General features: G+C 40.8%; 1 pseudogene; it reads left to right on the top strand.

Annotated features, from left to right (window-relative positions):
• Positions 1 to 12,781: 12,781 nt before the first annotated feature.
• Positions 12,782 to 23,827, top strand: LOC121556759 (annotated as a pseudogene).
• The last annotated feature ends 139 nt before the right edge of the window (positions 23,828 to 23,966 follow it).

Below are 23,966 nucleotides of genomic sequence, written 5' to 3' on the forward strand. Positions count from 1 at the left end.
GGGTCATTGTCCTGTTGAAAAACAAATTATAGTCCCACTAAGCCCAAACCAGATGGGATGGTGTTTCGCTGCAGAATGCTGTGGTAGCCATGCTGGTTAAGTGTGCCTTGAATTCTAAATAAATCACAGACAGTGTCACCAGCAAAGCACCCCCACACCATAACACCTCCTCCTCCATGCTTTACGGTGGGAAATATACATGTGGAGATCATCCGTTCACCCACACCGCGTCTCACAGCCCTGCAAACAGCGGTTTGAACCAAAAATCTCCAATTTGGACAAATTTCCACCGGTCTAATGTCCATTGCTCGTGTTTCTTGGCCCAAGCAAGTCTCTTCTTCTTATTGGTGTTTTTTAGTTGTGGTTTCTTTGCAGCAATTCGACCATGAAATCCTGATTCACACAATCTCCTCTGAACAGTTGATGTTGAGATGTGTCAGTTACTTGAACTCTGTGAAGCATTTATTTGGGCTGCAATTTCTGAGGCTGGTAACTCTAATTAACTTATCCTCTGCTGCAGAGGTAACTCTGGGTCTTCCATTCCTGTGGCAGTCCTCATGAGAGCCAGTTTCATCATAGCGCTTGATGGTTTTTGCGACTGCACTTGAAGAAACTTTCAAAGTTCTTGAAATTCTCCGTATTGACTGACCTTCATGTCTTAAAGTAATGTACTGTCGTTTCTCTTTGCTTCTTTGAGCTGTTCTTGCCATAATATGGACTTGATCTTTTACCAAATAGGGCTATCTTCTGTATACTCCCCCCCCCCACCCACCCCCACCTTCTCACAACACAATTGATTGGCTCAAACACATTAAGAAGGAAAGAAATTCCACAAATTAACATTTAAGAAGGCATACCTGTTAATTGAAATGCATTCCAGGTGACTACCTCATGAAGCTGGTTGAGAGAATGCCAAGAGTGTGCAAAGCTGTCATCAAGGCAAAGGGTGGCTATTTGAAGAATCTGAAATATAAAATATATTTGGATTTGTTTAACACTTTTTTGGTTACTACATGATTCCATATGTGTTATTTCATAGTTTTGATGTCTTCACTATTATTCTACAATGCAGAAAATAGTAAAAATTAAGAAAAACCCATGAATGAGTAGGTGTTCTTGTAGCGGGTGATTTGGACGGAGTCAGGCGCAGGAGGGTAAATCACAGAATAAATGGTTTATTTGGCAGTACAGCGATACGCAGCAATACGTAAAACACTCCACTGGAGAAACAAGGCACACGGGTGAATATCCCGGCGACACAAAATACAATATAGCTCCACCGAGCTATAGTAACCTCCACAATAAACAATCACACACAAAGACAGGGGGGGCAGAGGGAATACTGATACAGGTACTAATGAGGGGATATGAACCAGGTGTGTGTAATAAACAAGACAAAACAAATGAAATGATGAGATGAGGAGCGGCAGAGGCTAGAAGGCCGGTGACGACGAACGCCGAAGCCTGCCCGAACAAGGAGAGGAGGCAGCTTCGAAGGAAGTCGTGACAGTTCTAAAAGTTTTGACCGGTAGTGTATGGCAACTGGCACAACGCTATATACTATAAACAGCATGCCAAGCAGTATTGGCAACTCCAAATATGCAAGAATAGTAATAGCGGTACAATAGAACATATGGCTGCAAACTTATCAAAGTTACTAAGTAATTTGTGGTAATTACCCATTAATACAGAACATGTAAAAAGAAACCTAATAAACACCCCTGCAACTTACATTTCGATGTACGCACCACATTCGGGTACTCTTGTTACTGTCCACAATAAAAATAGTTATTTATTCGGACAACGATAACACTCTGACCTGAGTGGGTGGGTGCAGTGTCCAGATGCGCCTTTCCAAACACTCTGATTGGTTGGGAATGGCAGGGCTGATGGGTGATGGATAACTAAGGTAGGCTAAACAGCCAAACTAACGGGACTCAACAGACACTGAAGGGACTGTGAGGGAAATGTAGGTAGAGAGGAGGGGATCAGGATGCCCTTTTTTTACAGTCTCAAAGGTCTCCCTTAGGACCTGCAGCATGACAAGGCTAGATTTGAAACAGAAAACTGTTTCAAAAAACCACTGGACCTAAATTATAGCCCTTCGTCAAAATTGTCGCACTTGCAAAGTTAATTGGCATCTGGCAGTTCTTGTGGTATGCTTTTCATAGTGTTCCAAATGCAGTGGCGTTGCTCTGTGTTTCAGGTCCTAAGTACTGGGTGGTTCGAGAGCTTAAGATGAAAAGCCACTTTGGCTCCATATATTTTTTCGATTCCCAGCCAGAGTAAGGAACATTGACGCTGCTATCCATATCAGTGAATATGGAAAAACCTTCTTCAAAGATCACGATTACTACATGTAAACATAGCCTCTAACAAACTGGTTTTTGGTAAATGACAAACCTAAAGTGAATGGTTATTACAGTATAATACAATATTCTGTTGCAGAAAATATACTGTTTCCAAAATCCACTGTTTTGGTAAGAGCAGTATGCTTTGACTAACAGTGTTTTGATGAATAGGCATTCCAGCTCCTGAGAGGCAAAACCTGCCATCTAGTGTTCAACAATGAGACATTTGTTAGAAAGCAACTGCATATAAGCTATACATTATTTATAAGTTCAATGTTTATTTGTTATACATTATATAGATATGATGAACACAGACATAGGATGGATCCAGGATTTCCAAGAAATATCAAAACAGACTGGCCAGGTATTGGGAGGAGGGTTGATGCTGCATTTGAGTTATGTCGCCATGTCACCTTGCCTTCAATTGCATAAATGTTGATATCATGACACGTTTGTGTTATCTTGATTAGCAGGCCCACTTTAACAAAACATTATCATGTTTTCTTATTAACAGGTACTATCTACCTCTTCAGTGGAACAAAGGCATACAACTATGACTACAGACAGAACTGGGTGCTGAGTCGAATCCTAGCGAATGCATGGCTGGGCTGCTAACATATCTGTCAAAGACACTAGATGTGACCCTACACTCCTTCATGAAAAGGAATACTACCTACAGACATTTTACACTTAAGTCATTTAGCAGACACTGTTATCCAGAGTGACTTACAGAAGCAATTAGGGTTAAATGCCTTGTTGGGCACAGACAGATTTTTTTCACCTTGTTGGGTCGGGGAGTCGAACCTACGACCTTTCGGTAACTGTCCCAATCTGTCACCACCTCCCTCCCTGGCAGCTACCATCTAGCTAACTAACTAGATTGCTAGGCTACCTGCTGCCGTTACAATGTTTGTTTCCTTCTGGGTTTTTTTAGTTATGAAACTTAATAGTTTTGAATGATACAGTACTTAATAATTTCTGTTAATTCATATACAATTTTGATTACAGGTAATTTAAAGTAATTAGAATTATTAACTTTATTACTATGATCTACAGTAACTTAAAATGTATATAGATTTAACTCATTATGTTTGTCACGTTCGTTTAAGGACGGGTCAGACCAAGGCGCAGCGTGAAAGGCATACATGTTTATTACACTGATAAACACGCGAACAAAACAACAAACAAACGAAACGTGAAGTCCTAAGGCTAAACACAATACAAGCCTCAAACACGGAACAAGATCCCACAACTAATGATAGCAAACAGGCTGCCTAAGTATGATCCCCAATCAGAGACAACGAGCGACAGCTGCCTCTGATTGGGAATCACACCCGGCCAAACATAGACATACAACACCTAGAACTAAACATAGAAAATACAACATAGAATACCCACACCCTGACTCAACATACAAGAGTCCCATGAGTCAGGGCGTGACAATGTTTACGTAAACGTAACACACCCCTTTCAAGTAGTTTTACTTGTGTTATGCTTACTCCCTAGCCATTAACCTGTAATCAATTATTGTAAGTTACGACAACTAATATGCAAATTAAAAACGATAACTTACTTAAATCAAAAGGTAGTTGTACATCTAATCAAAAACGTTGTGGCAATTGATTGCGTAGGTTTTTTTTAGTAGCACCAAGTCAAACAAAATAATTGGCATGTTAATAGAACTAGAAAAACAAAAAAAACATGTACAAATTAATGCTTTTAAACCAGGAATAATATGGATTTATTGTTGCAGTAACAATAACACATTTCCTGAAGAAAAGACTCCTGATCAGAGTACATTTAAAGAGAATACAGTAAAAGGTTCACATGTTAGAGAACATAGTGCAAGGTTCACAATTAAAGAGCACAGATTGGGGTCAATATGGCAATGTCTCAGTGGAGGTCAGGTTTGAGTCAGTCATTTTCAATTCAGTCAATTTGGTAAGTAAACTGAAATTCTAATATTTTCCTCATTGCCTCCGTTGAGGAAAATATTAGAATTTCTGTTTACTTCCTGAATTGACTGAATTTTAAATGGAATTGACCCGACCCTGACCTCCACTGAGACATTGCCCCATATGTAAGCCCCAAAATCAACTTGTCAGTGCTAGGCCTATTCAAGTGCCGTGTTACAAACAGTGGACAAAATGTTTGAAAAAAGTAACAGTGGTAGACCTATTCAAGTGCCGTGTTAATAACGGTGGACAACATGCTTAGCTGTAGCTCAGCTGGTAGAGCACGGCGCTTGTAATGCCTAGGTAGTGGGTTCAATCCCCGGGACCACCCATGCACAAAAAAAAATGTATGCACGCATGACTGTAAGTCGCTTTGGATAAAAGCGTCTGCTAAATGGCATATTATTATGCTTAGAAAAAGTCATCTCAATGCATTTGAGCAATGAAATAATAAGTTAAGGAAAATGTCAGATCTAAGAAACACCATGACCTACAATTATTAACCTACATACTGCAAAGGTTCACTTTTAAAGAGAACACTTCCACTATGGTTGGGGTCAATTCCTTTTTAATTCAGGAAAGTAAACTAACATTTCAATATCAATTCCAATTTTCCTCATTGGAATTGATTGATATGAAATTAGAACTGGAATTTCAGTTTACTTCCTGAATTGAAATGGAATTGACCCCAACCCTGGGGAAGGTGCTACTACAATGATGATTAGGGGGGGTTCCTTTACTAAACAATAACAATTTTTCAACAATGTCAACAACTACTAATATTGAGGTCAGTTTGGGATTATAAAATAGTTAATTATTTAAAGTAAACTGAAATTCCAATATCAGTTGAGACAGCTCAACAGGCACAATACCTTTTAAAAGATCATCAAAAACCTGTGATGGGGTGGAAATACTGTAGTGAAGCAACATTATGTGCATTAAAGGCATAGCTGGCTTTTGTTCTCAGGCTAAACTCTTTGCGGATGTAGTGACTTGGCTCAGTATTTGGTTCTGAGATTTTGCTTAGAATATCAATGTTATTAAACAGTTCTTGAATCTAAAGTATTGGAACATACACCGTTGTGTGTCCAGGTTGCTCTAAGTCTAAAACATATTGTACTGGCATTACCATGGGATAGTTTCTCAAAATATCTCAGTTTTAGCTGATAAAACAGCTTATATAAAAATGAAATGCATATTAACGATAAAACCAAATGCTATGGAAACTATAACATGAAATAAATATAAGTGTACAGGTGAAGACACAGGAGTACAGTTGAAGTCGGAAGTTTATATACACTTAGGTTGGAGTCATTAAAACTTGTTTTCCAACCACTCCACAAATTTCTTGTTAACAAACTATAGATTTGGCAAGTTGGTTAGGACATCTACTTTGTGCATGACACAAGTAATTTTTCCAAAAATTGTTTATAGACAGATTATTTCACTTATAATTCAGAGTATCACAATTCCAGTGCGTCAGAAGTTTACATATACTAAGTTGACTGTGCTTTTAAACAGCTTGGCAAATTTCAGATAATGATGTCATGGCTTTAGAAGCTTCTGATAGGCTAATTGACATCATTTGAGTAAATTGGAGGTGTAACTGTGGATGTATTTCAAGGCCTACCTTCAAACTCAGTGCCTCTTTGCTTGACATAATGGGAAAATCAAAAGAAATCAGCCAAGACAACAATCCCAGAACAACAGCAAAGGACCTTGTGAAGATGCTGGAGGAAACAGGTACAAAAGTATCTATATCCACAGTAAAACAAGTCCTATATCGACATAACCTGAAAGGCCGCTCAGCAAGGAAGAAGCCACTTCTCCAAAACCGCCATAAAAAAGCCAGACTACGGTTTGCAACTGCACATGGGGACAAAGATCGTAATTTTTTGAGAAATGTCCTCTGGTCTGATGAAACAAAAATAGAACTGTTTGGCCATAATGACCAAAACGCTTTGGTTGACATTCTGAGGTGTCATGATCTACAGGTAAGACAAAGGACTCTGATCATTATGGCACTGTTCATTGCACTGGAATCAGATCTTGGTCTAATGCAAATCAGCAGTCCTTCCAGTCTTCGATGCCCTCTGTGTATACATGGTCATCAACCGAGGGGTGTGACGGTCAATCTCAGCATAGAAGATGTTTAGCAGGTTCTGTTTTGTAATTCTCTGGAACTCTGCATACACCTACATTTGGAATAGACAGACAACAAAGGACAGTATTTAGAAGTTATCACAAGTTTGGAACACAGTATCACAATTTAATTCAGTATAACTACTATAATAAAGCAGGATACATTTCTGTAAAAACAGCATTGCAATTTTACCTATGACTCCATGCGCAGAGCAGGCCAGAGATCAAGGAAGTCCTTTACTGGTGGAGTGTCGGTGACTATACCCTGGCGCCGCAGGGCGAATGTGGTCTGCATCTTCCTATCGATCAGGGGTAAGTTCCTTTCAGTCTTCTGAACTTCTTGGACCCTTTCCTGCCTCAGCGTTTCAAGACTCAGAGTCCTCTCCAAGGGGGAAGTTTGGCAGAAAGTTAACATCAGCCCGCTTAGGTCTCTTTATGTTTGAGTGCAGTGGTTCATTTTCTGGATTGCTTATTATTATTATTCCTGCGTTTACGGAGACCTCCTGACATCCTGCTCTCCTCAACTTGGTTCTGTAGTTACCCATCTTGAATGTTATGCTGTTCCTCCATCCATTACACCCAGTGTCAGATCCTGCCTCTTTCAGACAGGGGTGTTTCATAACAAGTGCTTCAGCTGCCTTTCCTATCTCTCGGTCATTTGGGTAAGCTTTGAAACTGTACACAGTAGTAGCAACTTTCTCTCAAATGTAATATTTTTGGTCTCTAGACAACTGAATATATTTTCCATTCCTTTCAAAGGCAGCATTTCCTTCTCTAAGCTTCAACTCTACCTCTAATGCAAAAGTAGGCACGGGAAAAACATCTAGCGGCCACCTACTGAGGCGCTCTGCGGAAGACACATCTGAAAGTATTTATGTGTCAGCTGTAGAACTTGTATCTCCTCCTTCCACTAAAAGGTGTAGTGTTATCTTTTGTGGCAACTCCTCAATGTCCATCAAGCAGGTAAGTTGTCCATCAAAGTCTGTGTCTTCATACTGCAAGTGGAAGTCGTCGTCAAACTCAGCCTTCAAAATGTTTATCAAGTCATCAACAGATGCTGGACGGGAGCTGAGGTTTATCTTCCTTGTATGGTCAGCATCAACAAAGCGAAGTATCATGGCTTGAGGAGCTGCAGCTGCCATTGCTGAGGAAGAATACAACATTGAGAGATTGCACCTGGAATATCAAAACAATACAAATGGTAACACTAGGTACATAATGGCTTCATTAAACAAATAATGACTCACCATAACATGTTCAACTCTGTCTCACTCTAATTAACCTCTTGGGGGTCAATAGCAGCTGGCCATCAATGTTATGTGCAGAAAAGGTGACAGTGTCGTTGAGCTCAGATTGCAATTGGACAGGCTAACTTGTGTAGATAGCTCGTAGGAAAGAAAATATGTTCTACATACCATGACTCAAAGTGACTGCAGAGAAAATAAATATATATCTGAGCAATTTTGCAGAACTGAGGCATCCCCCTACTGACTCCAACTGACAAAAACATTTTATGTTGTCCATCTCAGGTAATTTCAACATAAGCTTACCTTTAACTACTGGCCTACTGTCTAGAGCACCAACATCCTTCAGTCAGGCCTGTAGAGAAAGTATCAATAAAGAATTAGTATTACAATTTGTAGTGGTAACATTCTTAGGGTTGGAAACTAGTCTTTACGTCAAAGTATGTAGGCCTACTACTGTTCATTCAGAGAATTACAGAAAATGATATTCATAACTTTAGATTTATGTTTCACACCCAAGCCAAACATCAACGTCAGAAAATAAACATATGTTATTTGAATAGTACATAACTAATTCAGAATTCGTTTTAACTTTCAAAAATCTAAGTACTGCACTGTAATTAGGCAGCATGCCATTGAATCAAACTTAAGCTGCGCCATTTTGTGCACCTGTCACGTTGCACTCAGCAATTGCAGACATGCGCCAAATGAGGTAGCTAGCTAGCTACCTCAGCTAGCAAGCTAGACAAGTAGCGTAGCTAGCAAGCCAACATAGCTCCACATAACCAGGAAACATGGCGTAGCTAATAAGGACATTTTACAAAATATGCTTCAGAAAAAAAATCGCGACACCAAAATCCTTATGTTTAAGCAACTAGCTAGTTAACATTATCCAGCAACGCTTTTTTACAGCGTGTTGGTGAGTTAACTAGCTAGCTAACGTGTTTTACAATTAGGATAGGGATAGAGATCTTGACAATGGATATATTCTCCAAAGAAACACTACCACAAAAATTATGTTCAAACATGAAAATGTATAGCTACCGTTAGCTATCGAAGCAAAGTAATGAACTTACCGCATGAACCCTCATGCCTTGGATAGATTAGTACACTGTAAATTGCTGCATGCCGCACCGGCCGCCCAGAGTGGCTCGCTTTTGGGTGTGCTGGCAGCATATAGCAACACGTTTGAATGTGCGTCAATAATTCAGCATAGCAAATTTGTCTGAAGGTCTGGTTATTAAATGGGTAAATAGTTTAATCCATTCTCCATTTCATGAATTTATTCACAGGTAAAGAGTAATATGCTCTAAACTGCTCTGGTGACAAACAAACTTTGCTGCCCTGTTTCCAATCATCTACATGGCTGGGAGAACCTATTTAAGTAAGTAAATACATTTCTAAAATGTAAAAAACAACAATGTATTATTAGCTAACTAGCTACAATGCATGCTAACTCAAATGAGCTGCTAATGTAGCTATCTAGCCAACTTTACATACCGTATAGCTAGCTAGCTAAGTTAATTCAATTTCACCAGCTACAGTGGGGGAAAAAAGTATTTAGTCAGCCACCAATTGTGCAAGTTCTCCCACTTAAAAAGATGCGAGAGGCCTGTAATTTTCATCATAGGTACACGTCAACTATGACAGACAAAATGAGGGAAAAAAATCCAGAAAATCACATTGTAGGATTTTTAATGAATTTATTTGTAAATTATGGTGGAAAATAAGTATTTGGTCAATAACAAAAGTTTCTCAATACTTTGTTATATACCCTTTGTTGGCAATGACACAGGTCAAACATTTTCTGTAAGTCTTCACAAGGTTTTCACACACTGTTGCTGGTATTTTGGCCCATTCCTCCATGCAGATCTCCTCTAGAGCAGTGATGTTTTGGGGCTGTCGCTGGGCAACATGGACTTTCAACTCCCTCCAAAGATTTTCTATGGGGTTGAGATCTGGAGACTGGCTAGGCCACTCCAGGACCTTGAAATGCTTCTTACGAAGCCACTCCTTCATTGCCCGGGCGGTGTGTTTGGGATCATTGTCATGCTGAAAGACCCAGCCACGTTTCATCTTCAATGCCCTTGCTGATGGAAGGAGGTTTTCACTCAAAATCTCACGATACATGGCCCCATTCATTCTTTCCTTTACACGGATCAGTCGTCCTGGTCCCTTTGCAGAAAAACAGCCCCAAAGCATGATGTTTCCACCCCCATGCTTCACAGTAGGTATGGTGTTCTTTGGATGCAACTCAGCATTCTTTGTCCTCCAAACACGACGAGTTGAGTTTTTACCAAAAAGTTATATTTTGGTTTCATCTGACCATATGACATTCTCCCAATCCTCTTTTGGATCATCCAAATGCACTCTAGCAAACTTCAGACGGGCCTGGACATGTACTGGCTTAAGCAGGGGGACACGTCTTGCACTGCAGGATTTGAGTCCCTGGCGGCGTAGTGTGTTACTGATGGTAGGCTTTGTTACTTTGGTCCCAGCTCTCTGCAGGTCATTCACTAGGTCCCCCCGTGTGGTTCTGGGATTTTTGCTCACCGTTCTTGTGATCATTTTGACCCCACGGGGTGAGATCTTGCATGGAGTCCCAAATGGAGGGAGATTATCAGTGGTCTTGTATGTCTTCCATTTCCTAATAATTGCTCCCACAGTTGATTTCTTCAAACCAAGCTGCTTACCTATTGCAGATTCAGTCTTCCCAGCCTGGTGCAGGTCTACAATTTTGTTTCTGGTGTCCTTTGACAGCTCTTTGGTCTTGGCCATAGTGGAGTTTGGAGTGTGACTGTTTGAGGTTGTGGACAGGTGTCTTTTATACTGATAACAAGTTCAAACAGGTGCCATTAATACAGGTAACGAGTGGAGGACAGAGGAGCCTCTTAAAGAAGAAGTTACAGGTCTGTGTGAGCCAGAAATCTTGCTTGTTTGTAGGTGACCAAATACTTATTTTCCACCATAATTTGCAAATAAATTCATAAAAAATCCTACAATGTGATTTTCTGGATATTTTTTTCTCAATTTGTCTGTCATAGTTGACGTGTACCTATGATGAAAATTACAGGCCTCTCTCATCTTTTTAAGTGGGAGAACTTGCACAATTGGTGGCTGACTAAATACTTTTTTTCCCCACTGTACCTAACTTCATATAAGCTAGCTATCTTGCATTTGTAGGTAGCTAGCTAACAGCCATGGAGGAGGGTGAAAGGATAGCAGCCCCAACTGTCAAAGTGAGAGAGTAGGCTATTCTGGATAGGGCAGGTACTTTTGTGTAGTTCCAGTACCTAGAAGTGAGGACAGAGATAATAGTAACATAATATTCAGTGCTGTCTAACGAAGTCCGTTTCTTGTGATGTTTTCTGCTCTCAGATACAAAGACCTGTGAAAGCCTGTCTGCAGATGAAGAGGTCCCAAGGAAGAGCAGTGGTTCTCGGTCCTGGTCCTGGGGACTCAAAGGGGTGCACATTTTTGTTTTTGCCATCGCACTACACAGCTGATTCAAATGATCAACTCATCATCAAGCTTCAAGTGGTATTTATGTATTCATTTGTGATGCTAACCTTGATATGAACCTTCTGTTGTCACATGCTACACATGCATGTGTGCACATGCATCTACAGTGCATTCGGAAAGTATTCAGACCCCTCGACTTTTCCACAATTTGTTAGGTTACAGGCCTTATTCTAAAATTGATTATTTTCCCTCATCAATCTACACACAATACCCCACAATGACAAAGCAAAAACAGTTATTTCTTTATTTTTCGATAATTTATTTAAAAAAAATAATAATAATAATATCACAATTACGAAAGTATTCAGACCCTTTACTCAGTACTTTGTTGAAGCACCTTTGGCAGCAATTACAGCCTTGCGTCTTCTTGGGTATGATGCTACAAGCTGGCACACCTGTATTTGAGGAGTTTCTCCCATTATTCTCCGCAGATCCTCTCAAGCTCTGTCAGGTTGGATAGGGAGCATTGCTGCACAGCTATTTTCAGGTCTCACCAGAGATGTTCGATCGGGTTCAAGTCCAGGCTCTGGCTGGGCCACTCAAGGATATTCAGAGACTTATCCCGAAGCCACTCTTGCGTTGTCTTGGCTGTGTGCTTAGGGTCATTGTCCTGTTGGAAGGTGAACCGTCGCCCCAGTCTGAGGTCCTGAACACTCTGGAGCAGGTTTTCATCAAGGATCTCTCTGTACTTTGCTCCATTCATCTTTGCTTCGATCCTGACTAGTCTCCCAGTCCCTGGCGCTGAAAAACACCCCCACAGCATGATGCTGCCACCACCATGCTTCACCGTAGGGATGGTGCCAGGTTTCCTCCAGACGTTACGCTTGACATTCAGACCAAAGAGTTGAATATTGGTTTCATCAGACCAGAGAATCTTGTTTCTCATGGTCTGAGAGTTTTTAGGTGCCTTTTGGCAAACTCCAAGCAGGAGTCAACTGTGGGACCTTATATAGACAGGTGTGTGCCTTTCCAACTCATGTCCAATCAATTCAATTTAAAACAGATGGACTCCAATCAAGTTGAAGAAACATCTCAAGGATGATCAATGGAAACAGGATGCACCTGAGCTCAATTTCGAGTCTCATAGCAAAGGGTCTGAATACTTATGTAAATAAGGTATTACTGTTTTTTTTAAATTTAAAAATTTGCAAACATTTCTAAAAACCTGTTTTCACTTGGTCATTATGGGGAATTATGTGTAGATTGCTGAGTATAAAAAAATAATAATAATCCATTTTAGAATAAGGCTGCAATGTAACAAAATGTGGAAAAGGTCAAGTGGTCTGAATACTTTCCGAAGGCACTGTATCTATCCAATGATATCATAATTTGTTATAAGAGTTATTATACTTCAGTAATCCACAATGACCGATGATGTAAAAGTCTAATAATGACATTATCTTCCATATTCCTACAGATACCTTGCAACTGGAGATTCCTTCAAAATGATTGCCTACAGTTACCGTGTAGTGCACTGCAAGGTTGGGTGACCAGGGCCATCTGGGACTGCCTCCTAGCAGAACTCAGGCGTGTCAAGGCTATCTGTGTCCTGCATAACTTCACGAGGATGTACATGAGGACCAGGAGGGGATCTGCAGAGGAGAGGTCTGCTGCTCTGCAGGATGTTTCAAGGATGGGGGCCAACAACGCAGCACGGGAGGCAATCCATGTGCGGGAGATCTTCACCTCCTACTTATTCGAAGAGGGTGCTGTTCCCTGGCAACACCTTAGATTACACTATACACAACCAAAGGCTCTTATAAGAGCCATCCACATTGCAATAAAAGTATTCTTCCATTTACTTAGCTATGTCAACTGCAGTTATTCATTTCCGAGTTTCTCTCCCTTTGATTTCTACTTCTCAGGTGATGGTGCTGTTTAGCTATGGGTGATGTCTGTACAAAAACAAAACAGGCTCTTCTTTAAGAGTCACCGATAGTGACATTTTTTGGAACAATTAGACACCCTATAACCAACACCTACACACTCGTGTATCAATATGATTGATGGATTGTGTTGTGCAGTAAGGACTGTGTATTACTGTGGCTCCTTCCACCTTCAAAGAATAGGCAAGAGGACCAACCATGGAGAATAGTAAGACACTATAACTACGCTATATTGTTTGTCAGTGCATGTTTTTCAGTATAAAGTACTCTGCAGCCACTTAGTGTGGACACCAAGTGAGGCCAAACACACAGATTCCTGTTGAACACTGTCTCTTTAACTACCTAATTTTCTCAATAACAGTCTCTCTCCTTCACTTTATCCCCCCCCCCCCTTCTCCCTAAATCCTCTAGGTTAAATCAGCTGTGTCGGTGAACCCCTCCCACATCGGAACAGGCTACCTAGAGAGCACAGCATAATCAGAGGTGAGAGGTCACTTGGTCGGGTCAATGGGAAGTATTATTAAAGAGATGCTTACATTGAAATACAGATAGATGTAGTAGTCCCAGAGTTAATGATCCAAGGTCAGTTTTGCATTTCACCTCCTGATGATTAAGATAACTGACAGTGTTAGAATTAAAAAAACACAAGGCTTAATCATGCTCTCTCGCTCTCCATCTGTCTCTCGTCTGCAGGTCTGTTTTGATGTGAGAGAGGATGCCAACCCCCAGTCCCGTCATCGCCACCTCACCCGCTCTTAAGATAACCTTCGGGCCAACTGGGGGCCCAAGGCTGGTTAGGAGACACAGCTAGAGACACTATTATATAATTGTGATGAACTGAGATAATGTTTTAGTTTAGTAGCACTGTAATTCATTAATCATATACAGTCTTCCCTGCTCCTCTGTTCCTTCCTCTTTCCCTTTCTGTCTTTTACACTCTATCACACCTCTCGCCCCACCTACTCTTTCTTCCTCTGTTTATATAATGGACACCAGATGTGCATTGAAGTACAGATTGAACTTTTATTTATAATATTACAATTATAATATGTATAATGCATATATTATGTGTTTATAACACTTGGATAATGAACTTCTTTCAATAAAGCGTTTCACATTTCTATACTGGTTGAAATTAAGTCTCATTTGATGAAATGCTACACCTATCCTGTGTCCTCAGATCAGTGCAGATGAAGGAAATTAGATATTGAGATGAACCGGTTTTAGAATATTTACATGATGCATAGGAAGTGTAGTGTACTGTTTTTTAAAATTCTGTTTCGGTATATATAAAATACAAATAAGCCTTTAACTAGTTAAATCACGTTTCTAGTCTATTGCATAGTTACAATGTGTAACCATTGATGTCCCAGAAGCAGGATTGGTAAACACTGTTGAAGTGAATAATTTTAATACATACATGCAGACACAGCATCATTCAAAGACTGGAGTTTGATACTCCTGGTATTGGATATGACTGAAAAAGAATGTCTCACAGACATTCATACCTGAACTGCACCTTTATTTGCCAAGGTAGAGTACATGATCAGTGAATATATTCACTGTACAGGCTACAATGTGGGGATCTCATGCTTGGTAATAACTACATGTACAGTTGAAGTCGTAATTTTACATACACCTTAGCCAAATACATTTAAACTCAGTTTATCACAATTCCTGACATTTAATCATAGTAAAAATTCCCTGTCTGAGGTCAGTTTGGATCACTACTTTATTTTAAGAATGTGAAATGTCAGAATAATAGTAGAGAGAATGATTTATTTAAGCTTTTTTTTCTTTCATCACATTCCCAGTAGGTCAGAAGTCTACATACACACAATTAGTATTTGGTAGCATTGCCTTTAAATTGTTTAACTTGGGTCAAACGTTTCGGGTAGCCTTCCACAAGTTTCCCACAATAAGTTGGGTGAATTTTGGCCCATTCCTCCTGACAGAGCTGGTGTAACTGAGTCAGGTTTGTAGGCCTCCTTGCTCGCACACGCTTTTCAGTTCTGCCCACACATTTTCTATAGGATTGAGGTCAGGGCTTTGTGATGGCCACTCCAATACCTTGACTTTGTTGTCCTTAAGCCATTTTGCCACAAATTTGGAAGTATGCTTGGGGTCATTGTCCATTTGGAAGACCCATTTGCGACCAAGCTTTAACTTCCTGACTGATGTCTTGAGATGTTGCTTCAATATATCCACATCATTTTCCTTCCTAATGATGCCATCTATTTTGTGAAGTGCACCAGTCCCTCCTGCAGCAAAGCATCCCCAAAGTATGATGCTGCCACCCCCGTGCTTCACGGTTAGGATGGTGTTCTTCGGGCTTGCAAGCCTTCCCATTTTTCCTCCAAACATAACAATGGTCATTATGGCCAAACAGTTCAATTTTTGTTTCATCAGACCAGAGGACATTTCTCCAAAAAGTACGATCTTTGTCCCCATGTGCAGTTGCAAACCGTAGTCTGGCTTTTTTATGGTGGTTTTGGAGCAGTGGCTTCTTCGTTGCTGAGCAGCCTTTCAGGTTATGTCACGACTTCCGCCGGCACCGGCTTACTAGCTACTGCCGATCCATTTATCATCACTCCATTTGTCTTGTCTTCAATCACACACACCTGGTCCTTATTCCCTCATTAGTCATGGTATAAGTGTTCCCTCTGCTTCCTTGTCTGTGTGGGTGATTGTTTATTGTGGAGGTTAGTGAAGCTTGTGTATTTTGTATCGACGGGAGTATTTCCTGTGTGCCTTGTATTTTCCAGTGCGCCTGTTTTGTGCCCTGGAGTGTGTTTGACGCATTTCTGTGTAAACCTGTATTTTGCGGATTAAAGCCTGTTATTCTGTGATTTACCCTCCTGCGCCTGACTCCTTCAACACTACCTCATCACAGGTTATGTTGATATAGGACTAATTTACTGTGGATATAGATCCCTTTGTACCTGTTTCCTCCAGCATCTTCACAAGGTCCTTTGCTGTTGTTCTGGGATTGATTTGCACTTTTCGCACCAAAGTACGTTCATCTCTAGGAGACAGAATGCGTCTCCTTCCTGAGCGGTATGATGGCTGAGTGGTCCCATGGTGTTTATACTTGAGTACTATTGTTTGTACAGATGAACGTGGTACTTTCAGGCGTTTGGAAATTGCTCCCAAGGATGAACCAGACCTGTGGAGGTCATGAAGTTATGCAGGACACAGATAGCCTTCACACGCCTGAATTCCGCTAGGAGGCAGTCCCAGATGGCCCCGGTCACCCAACCTTGCAGTGCACTACACGGTAACTGTAGGCAATCAATTTGAAGGAATCTCCAGTTGCAAGGTATCTGTAGGAATATGGAAGATAATGTCATTATTAGGACCTCTTTTTTATGAGGTCTTGGCTGATTTCTTTTGATTTTCCCATGATGTCAAGCAAAGAGGCACTGAGTTTGAAGGTAGGCCTTGAAATGCATCCACAGGTACACATCCAATTGACTCGAATGATGTCAATTAGCCTATCAGAAGTTTCTAAAGCTATGACATCATTTTCTGGAATTTGCCAAGCTGTTTAAAGGCACAGTCAACTTAGTGTATGTAAACTTCTGACCCACTGGAAATGTGATACAGTGAATTATATGTAATACCTTGCTAAAACCAAGTATAGAGTTTATTTGTTATAATTCATTGGTATTAGATGTAAAGGTGATCGAATAGCTCCTGATTTGTAATGTCATTAATGCATTTATTTTGAAGCAATGTTTAAAAAAAATGTACAAGTGAATAGGTTGGTTTACTTTTAAGTTTAAGTTTCCCCACGTATCTCGTTAAAGTTTTGACCAATGAGGTAACTTGTTAAGTTGTGGCCAATGGGAGAGTGGACTGGTTGCTGGGAAAGAAAAGAGAGGAAAAGGTTGAAAGAAGGGAGAGGAGAGAAGTTAGTGTGGTTGGTGAAGGAAAAACGACCAAAGGAAACGATAAAGAGAGAACAAAACCATACCTACAGAGTTTTTTTGAAGGGAAATCCTGATTTTATTTCTATAAGAGAGTGTTTATTATTTCGTTAAGAAAGACCTAGTGGAGACTGAAGCTGCCATCGCATTGTGGAGACATTCGACATCCTAGAGGTTAGCCTAGCATCGTGCAAGACTTGGAGAGAATTGCTTGTGACGATCAACGAGTTCGGGTTTCCAACGGATGTCTGTTGCTGCTACGGAGTACTGGCTGCATTGATAGCTGTGTTCGCTGTGGATCTTGTGAGGACACCTGCACGGAACTACTATATTTTGCTGAGGCATTATCTACAAGTAGTGCGTAACTACAAATGTGGGGTGGACTTTGGGACTTTATGTATGTCGTCATTTTTTAATGAGCTCCAACGCGCGCCCAGGGTTTAAGCAAGCTTGCAAATAATTTGGACATGGGTTGTGGAAAAATCATTGGGGTTTCTTATTTTTATTTCCTTTGATGTGATACATTGAAAATTTGATTAATATAGATCTTGAACCTTATGTATGTATGTTGTATTGGTGGAGTCATTTACTGTTTCAGTTTCATTTAATGCATGGGAAAGCATATCCTTATAATAATAACCAAGTCTATAATAATTATATCTGAAGTTAATACCCTATTTGTCATTCACCCTAGCAAGTTTACAATAGGGATTCTTATTGGAGATGTCCTTCTCACCTAATATCCCATGCTGTTCAGATATTCTAAATAAGGTAATATTGTGAGAGTCAAATTCGAGCCTGGTGAGAGGGTTACATTTAAGTGAAATAATCTGTCTGTAAACAATTGTTGGACTTGACTTGACATGACATTACTTGTGTCATGCACAATGTAGATGTCCTAACCGACTTGCCAAAACTATAGTTTGTTAACAAGCAATTTGTGGAGTGGTTGAAAAACTAGTTTTAATGACTCCAACCTAAGTGTATGTAAACTTCCGACTTCAACTGTATATACAACTTGCATCCTTGGCACAAAGTTATATTATATTCTACTCAATCCATAGGCTTCATTAATGTCATTCAGACTGTTTTGAAGTTGATACAACCGGCATTGATAGCTGAGGTTCATTTCTAGGTTCTGAACTAATATTTATACCAAACGTTTTAGGGTCCATACACAGATCGGCTACATAGCCAGCTACACATCCATAGGCATACAGGTATTTTTATCCTCCACTGCACAATAAGCAAGAAAATAGCTAGCTATGTTACTTTAGCTGCCTTGCATTGCAAATATCAGCAAGGCAAGCTTACAACATTTTACATTCAATTTGCAGTAAATGCTTTAGCTAGCTAGATTTATTACATCCACTGTTTCACAAGATGACAGCCTGGTTTGCTGGTTGTTTCAGGAGTCCCTAAAACATTTAACAACCAGAATTACAATTTCATACTCATGTCACAATGCCCATAAAGCTAGCCAGGTAGCTGGCTAATGTTAGCTAGTCAGCTAGTTTGCTAAATAGTGATTTTCGTTAATGAACTTTATGACCAAAAATTCTGCATAATCGTTTGTCTCTACATTAACTAACATATTCCTCTCAACTGTACATTTTGTGCATTATTCATTATGACGTTATAATTACATACATTTGCTTCCATCCTAGTAATTTTGTAAGACATCTTTTCTGAAGAAAGTCTCCAGCCTCAGGTCGCATAGCATCAAATTCGTCATGGTAACCACTCGATATGATTGATCATAGCCCAGCGGTCGCCGCTGGTGATTTACATAAAGTTGGGAAACGCTTAACTTTTTCACTGCATCCCACGCCACGTTCGCGCCGCCCAAAGGTCCCCCGCCCAGTGTTGCCAACTTAGCGACTTTGTCGCTATATCTAGCGAGTCTTCAGACCCCTCTAGTGACACATTTTCAAAAAAGCAACTAGCGACAAATCTAGTGACTTTTTCTGGTGTCAGGGCGGGATTTAAATGTAGTGTGTTTTTTACTCACTTTTTGTCTCTCCCACGATGTTATTCCTCTCTCCTACAGCGTCCATCACAATTACAGTGAGGGGAAAAAGTATTTGATCCCCTGCTGATTTTGTAGGTTTGCCCACTGACAAAGACATGATCAGTCTATAAATTTAATGGTAGGTTTATTTGAACAGTGAGAGACAGAATAACAACAAAAAAATCCAGAAAAACGCATGTCAGAAATGTTATAAATTGATTTGCATTTTAATGAGGAAATAAGTATTTGACCCCTCTGAAAAACATTACTTAGTACTTGGTGGCAAAACCCTTGTTGGCAATCACAGAGGTTGGCTAGGCCACTCCAGGACCTTAATGTGCTTCTTCTTGAGCCACTCCTTTGTTGCCTTGGCCGTGTGTTTTGGGTCATTGTCATGCTGGAATACCCATCCACGACCCATTTCCAATGTCCTGGCTGAGGGAAGGAGGTTGTCACCCAAGATTTGACGGTACATGGCCCCGTCCATTGTCCCTTTGATGCGGTGAAGTTGTCCTGTCCCCTTAGCAGAAAAACACCCCCAAAGCATAATGTTTCCACCTCCATGTTTGACGGTGGGGATGGTGTTCTTGGGGTCATAGGCAGCATTCCTCCTCCTCCAAACACGGCGAGTTGAGTTGATGCCAAAGAGCTCCATTTTGGTCTCATCTGACCACAACACTTTCACCCAGTTCTCCTCTGAATCATTCAGATGTTAATTAACAAACTTCAGACGGGCCTGTATATGTGCTTTCTTGTGCAGGGGGACCTTGCGGGCGCTGCAGGATTTCAGTCCTTCACGGCGTAGTGTGTTACCAATTGTTTTCTTGGTGACTATGGTCCCAGCTGCCTTGTGATCATTGACAAGATCCTCCCATGTAGTTCTGGGATGATTCCTCACTGTTCTCATGATCATTGCAACTCCACGAGGTGAGATCTTGCATGGAGCCCCAGGCCGAGGGAGATTGACAGGTCTTTTGTGTTTCTTCCATTTGCGAATAATCGCACCAACTGTTGTCACCTTCTCACCAAACTGCTTGGCGATGGTCTTGTAGCCCATTCCAGCCTTGTGTAGGTCTACAATCTTGTCCCTGACATCCTTGGAGAGCTCTTTGGTCTTGGTCACTCCCTTTAATAGTGTGCTCCTAATCTCAACTCGTTACCTGTATAAAAGACACCTGGGAGCCAGAAATCTTTCTGATTGAGTGTCACGCCCTGACTCAGGGGACTCTTATATGTTGAGTCAGGGTGTGTATATTCCTTGTTGTGCTTTTTCTATGTGTGGTATTCTAGAATGTGTATTTCTATGTTGGCCGGTGCGGTTCCCAATCAGAGGCAGCTGTCGCTCGTTGTCTCTGATTGGGGACCATACTTAGGCAGCCTTTTGGCACTGTCTAGTTGTGGGATCTTGTTCCGTGTAAGGTATGTTGTGTGATAACTTATCAGTTGAATGTTGATGACAGTGTTGCAAGAAGTCAAATTGCATCAACAAGCAACCATCTTCAAGGCCTGTTCACTTAAATCCCAGTGGTATCTTACTGTATGTGTACAGAATATAAATTACAAATGGATTCATTTTATTATAATGTAGTAACAAGTATTTAGAAGTTTGATTTTTAATACATGTGCTTCCATTGACTGATCAAAGTTATTCAAACTAACAACTGTATTATCCTGACAATATTAACTAATGTGTACCTACAGTATGCCTAAACCTCACCCTAACAATCACCCCAAACTCTACACACCACCTCCAACAATGTTATCAGGAGGACGATCCCTCTTCCTTGAGGATATGGGCTTGTCATAACGTTTCCAGGAATGTTCAAGAGCACAAAGCCTACCTTGGCATCTCACACATGTTCTGATTGGAACCATGTACACCACAGGTTGTTAGGGATCATATAAAAGAGAGTGTGGACAGGGCAGGGTGGTAGAGAGGGAGTCTCCCGTCTTTGCATTACCACAGGTTTGTAAATGATGGGTCTTTCTACGGGTTCTGCGGTCCTGTTTCTGGCCTGTTTGGGTCTGTGTCAGGCTCCCCCACCAGCGCTCCAGAGGTGCAAACATCACCAGAGGACGACGAGACAGTTGCTGAGGTAATTTAGCATCACATGGCTCAGTGTGTTGCTGAGGTAATTTGCATCACATTGCTCAGTGTGTTGCTAAGGTAATTTAGCATCACATTGCTCAGTGTGTTGCTACCCGTATCGTCAGTATTATCTCAGAATGAGGCGAGAAAATAATTGTTAGCCTATTTGTTATGCTTGTACTGTTTTGCATGAGAGTCCCAATAGGCATGACGAAACTGATAGTTTAAAATGTTGTCTCTACCTGTCTCAATACTACACAGATGTGGGGTTGACAAACTGATCTTTCCAGAGTATTATCAAGCCTGACTTCAACAAGAGCCTGGAGGCCATGCAGGCATTCTTTGGCCTGGAGGTCACTGGGGTTCTGGACAAAAACACTCTGGAGGTAATGAAGTCCAGGTGTGGAGTGTCTGACATCAGCAGATATGGACACTTCCACAGGAAACCAAAATGGGAGAAGAGCACTGTTACCTACAGGTATAGTAAAAGCTCTGACTGTAGATGAGCAGTTTGACTGTATTTTTAAGTGCATTAAGTTTGACAGCTACAATCAAGGAAAATAATATGGTATTCATGGATAATTGTTGATCATCTGCTAAAAATGTCAAATCCATTGTTGCCCAGCCTGGGTCATTGTGCAATGCCTGGGCTGCACTGTACTGCAGGAGTAGAATGGGGCCCTTTTACTTGTCAGGTAATGTCAATGAGTGAGTGCTGAATTACTTGTGTTTGACAGAATCACTCAGTACACACCAGACCTGAGGCAGAGTGATATAGATGCAACTCTAGCCCAGGCCTTCCAGATCTACAGTGATGTAATCCCTCTGGACTGCCGACATCATGATCCTCTTCAAGGGTGGATGTGAGTATGGACTATGACAATGGTATGGACTCAATACCATCTCTGTATACTACTGATAAACGTCTTAAATCTTGCTTGTCCAAACACAGATCATGGGGACTTCTATCCTTTTGATGGGCCCGAACGGTGTCTTAGCCCATGCCAACTCCCCTGGACGGGACCAAGGTGGGGACACACACTTTGATGACGATGAAACCTGGACACTGAGCCAGAGGGGTAACCATCTGAACACACAACAATATTTAAGACATAGTGTAGCCCGATTAACTGATTCAACAGACTCACATGTAATGTCCTCAGGAGTGAATCTGCTTTTGATGGCGGCCCATGAGTTTGGTCACGCTCTGGGGCTGGACCACTCCAGGGACAGGAGAGCTCTGATGTTCCCCACCTATCAGTATGTAAACACCAATGGATACACACTGCCTGATGATGACAGACGTGGGGTCCAAGTCCTATATGGTAATCAAACACATTGACAGCATTTCTATAGAATAATTCTGTTCACTATATGTGTTTTTTATTACTATATTTATGGAATCCTATTTATATGTTTGTGCGGCGTGTGTTATCTTAAAGGTACCCGTACACCTGATCCCAAACCAGGACCAGAGCCAGAGCCATAACCCGAGGAGCCAACAGAGAACCCCAAGCCGGATCCCAAGCCAGACCCCAGACCCAACCCCAAAGACGAGAAGTGCAACCGGGATCTGGTGTTTGATGCAGCCTCCTCCATCAGGGGAGACCTGTACTTCTTCAAAAATGGGTGAGCTGGAGCCTTGCAAACATTTCCATTACAAGACAATTTGACCATTGTCTTGTAAGAAAAGGCCTGTGTGAATGGAGCCTGTGTTTCAAGCTGATTCACTGTCATTATAGGTACTACTGGCGGAAGAGCACAGCTGTCCAAGGAATTAGACTGACTAAAGTGAGCTCGAGATGGGCTCAGATTAACTATGTCGATGCTGCCTATGAAGTCCCAGCTAAATATGTGGTGTATCTGTTTGAAGGTACAGTAATGACAGGAATGTCAAAAGCACCAAAAATGACAGCTAAATATGATTTTTGTACTCCCACTCCCAAACTCTCTCTCGTACAAACAGTATTTCCTTCGCCTCTTATTTCCACAGGTGACAAATACTGGAGAATAAGAGCTTATGCAAAGACAATCCTGTCTGGTTATCCAAAGTCAATCTCCAACCTGGGCTTCCCCTCATCAGTGACTAAGTTAGATGCATCTGTGTATATGCCAACCAAAGGGAAAACCTTTTTCTTTGTGGGCAACAAATACTGGAGGTGACTTTAGAACATGATTTAATTAAGATGCCAATAATTGATATGTCATGAATTTTTCTGTATGATAATATGAATCTTTAGATTTAATAATAAAAAATATAATAAAACATTATTGATAATTATGTTTCAGCTTTGATGAGGCAAGACGCTAAATGGACTATGGATATCCTCGATCCATAACTCAGGATTTCCCAGGCATTGGCTCCAAAGTGGACGCTGTCTTTGAGAACTTTCGTGAGAATTTGTTTTGCAATGAATACTGCAAAACTATCTTCATATTATTACATACATTAGTTTATAAAGCCTTCAGCAAAACTTTTGCTCTGGACAAAAAACTTTTGCTGATAAAGCCAATGCTTCCTCCTATAGGTTACCTTTACTTCTCAGATGGTCCAAGGCAGAGTGAGTACTATCTTGCGTACAAACGGGTGATACTGTTCTCCTGAACTACGGCTGGCTGGATTGCTACTAAGATACTACTACTATTGATAATAACATTTAGTTGTCATGAACATTCTTTATGTTCCCACAAAACATTACAAACTGCAGTATTTCGCTAATTTTCTATCTCTGTAAATAATGTAATAATAACTGTATCTTGCTTGTCTATCACTACTAAACAAGGAAAAGCTGTATGTCTTTGATATTTATCCATAAATATGAATATGTATATTGATG

This window comes from Coregonus clupeaformis, chromosome 5 (assembly GCF_020615455.1).
Source record: "Coregonus clupeaformis isolate EN_2021a chromosome 5, ASM2061545v1, whole genome shotgun sequence".
NCBI lineage: Eukaryota > Metazoa > Chordata > Actinopteri > Salmoniformes > Salmonidae > Coregonus > Coregonus clupeaformis.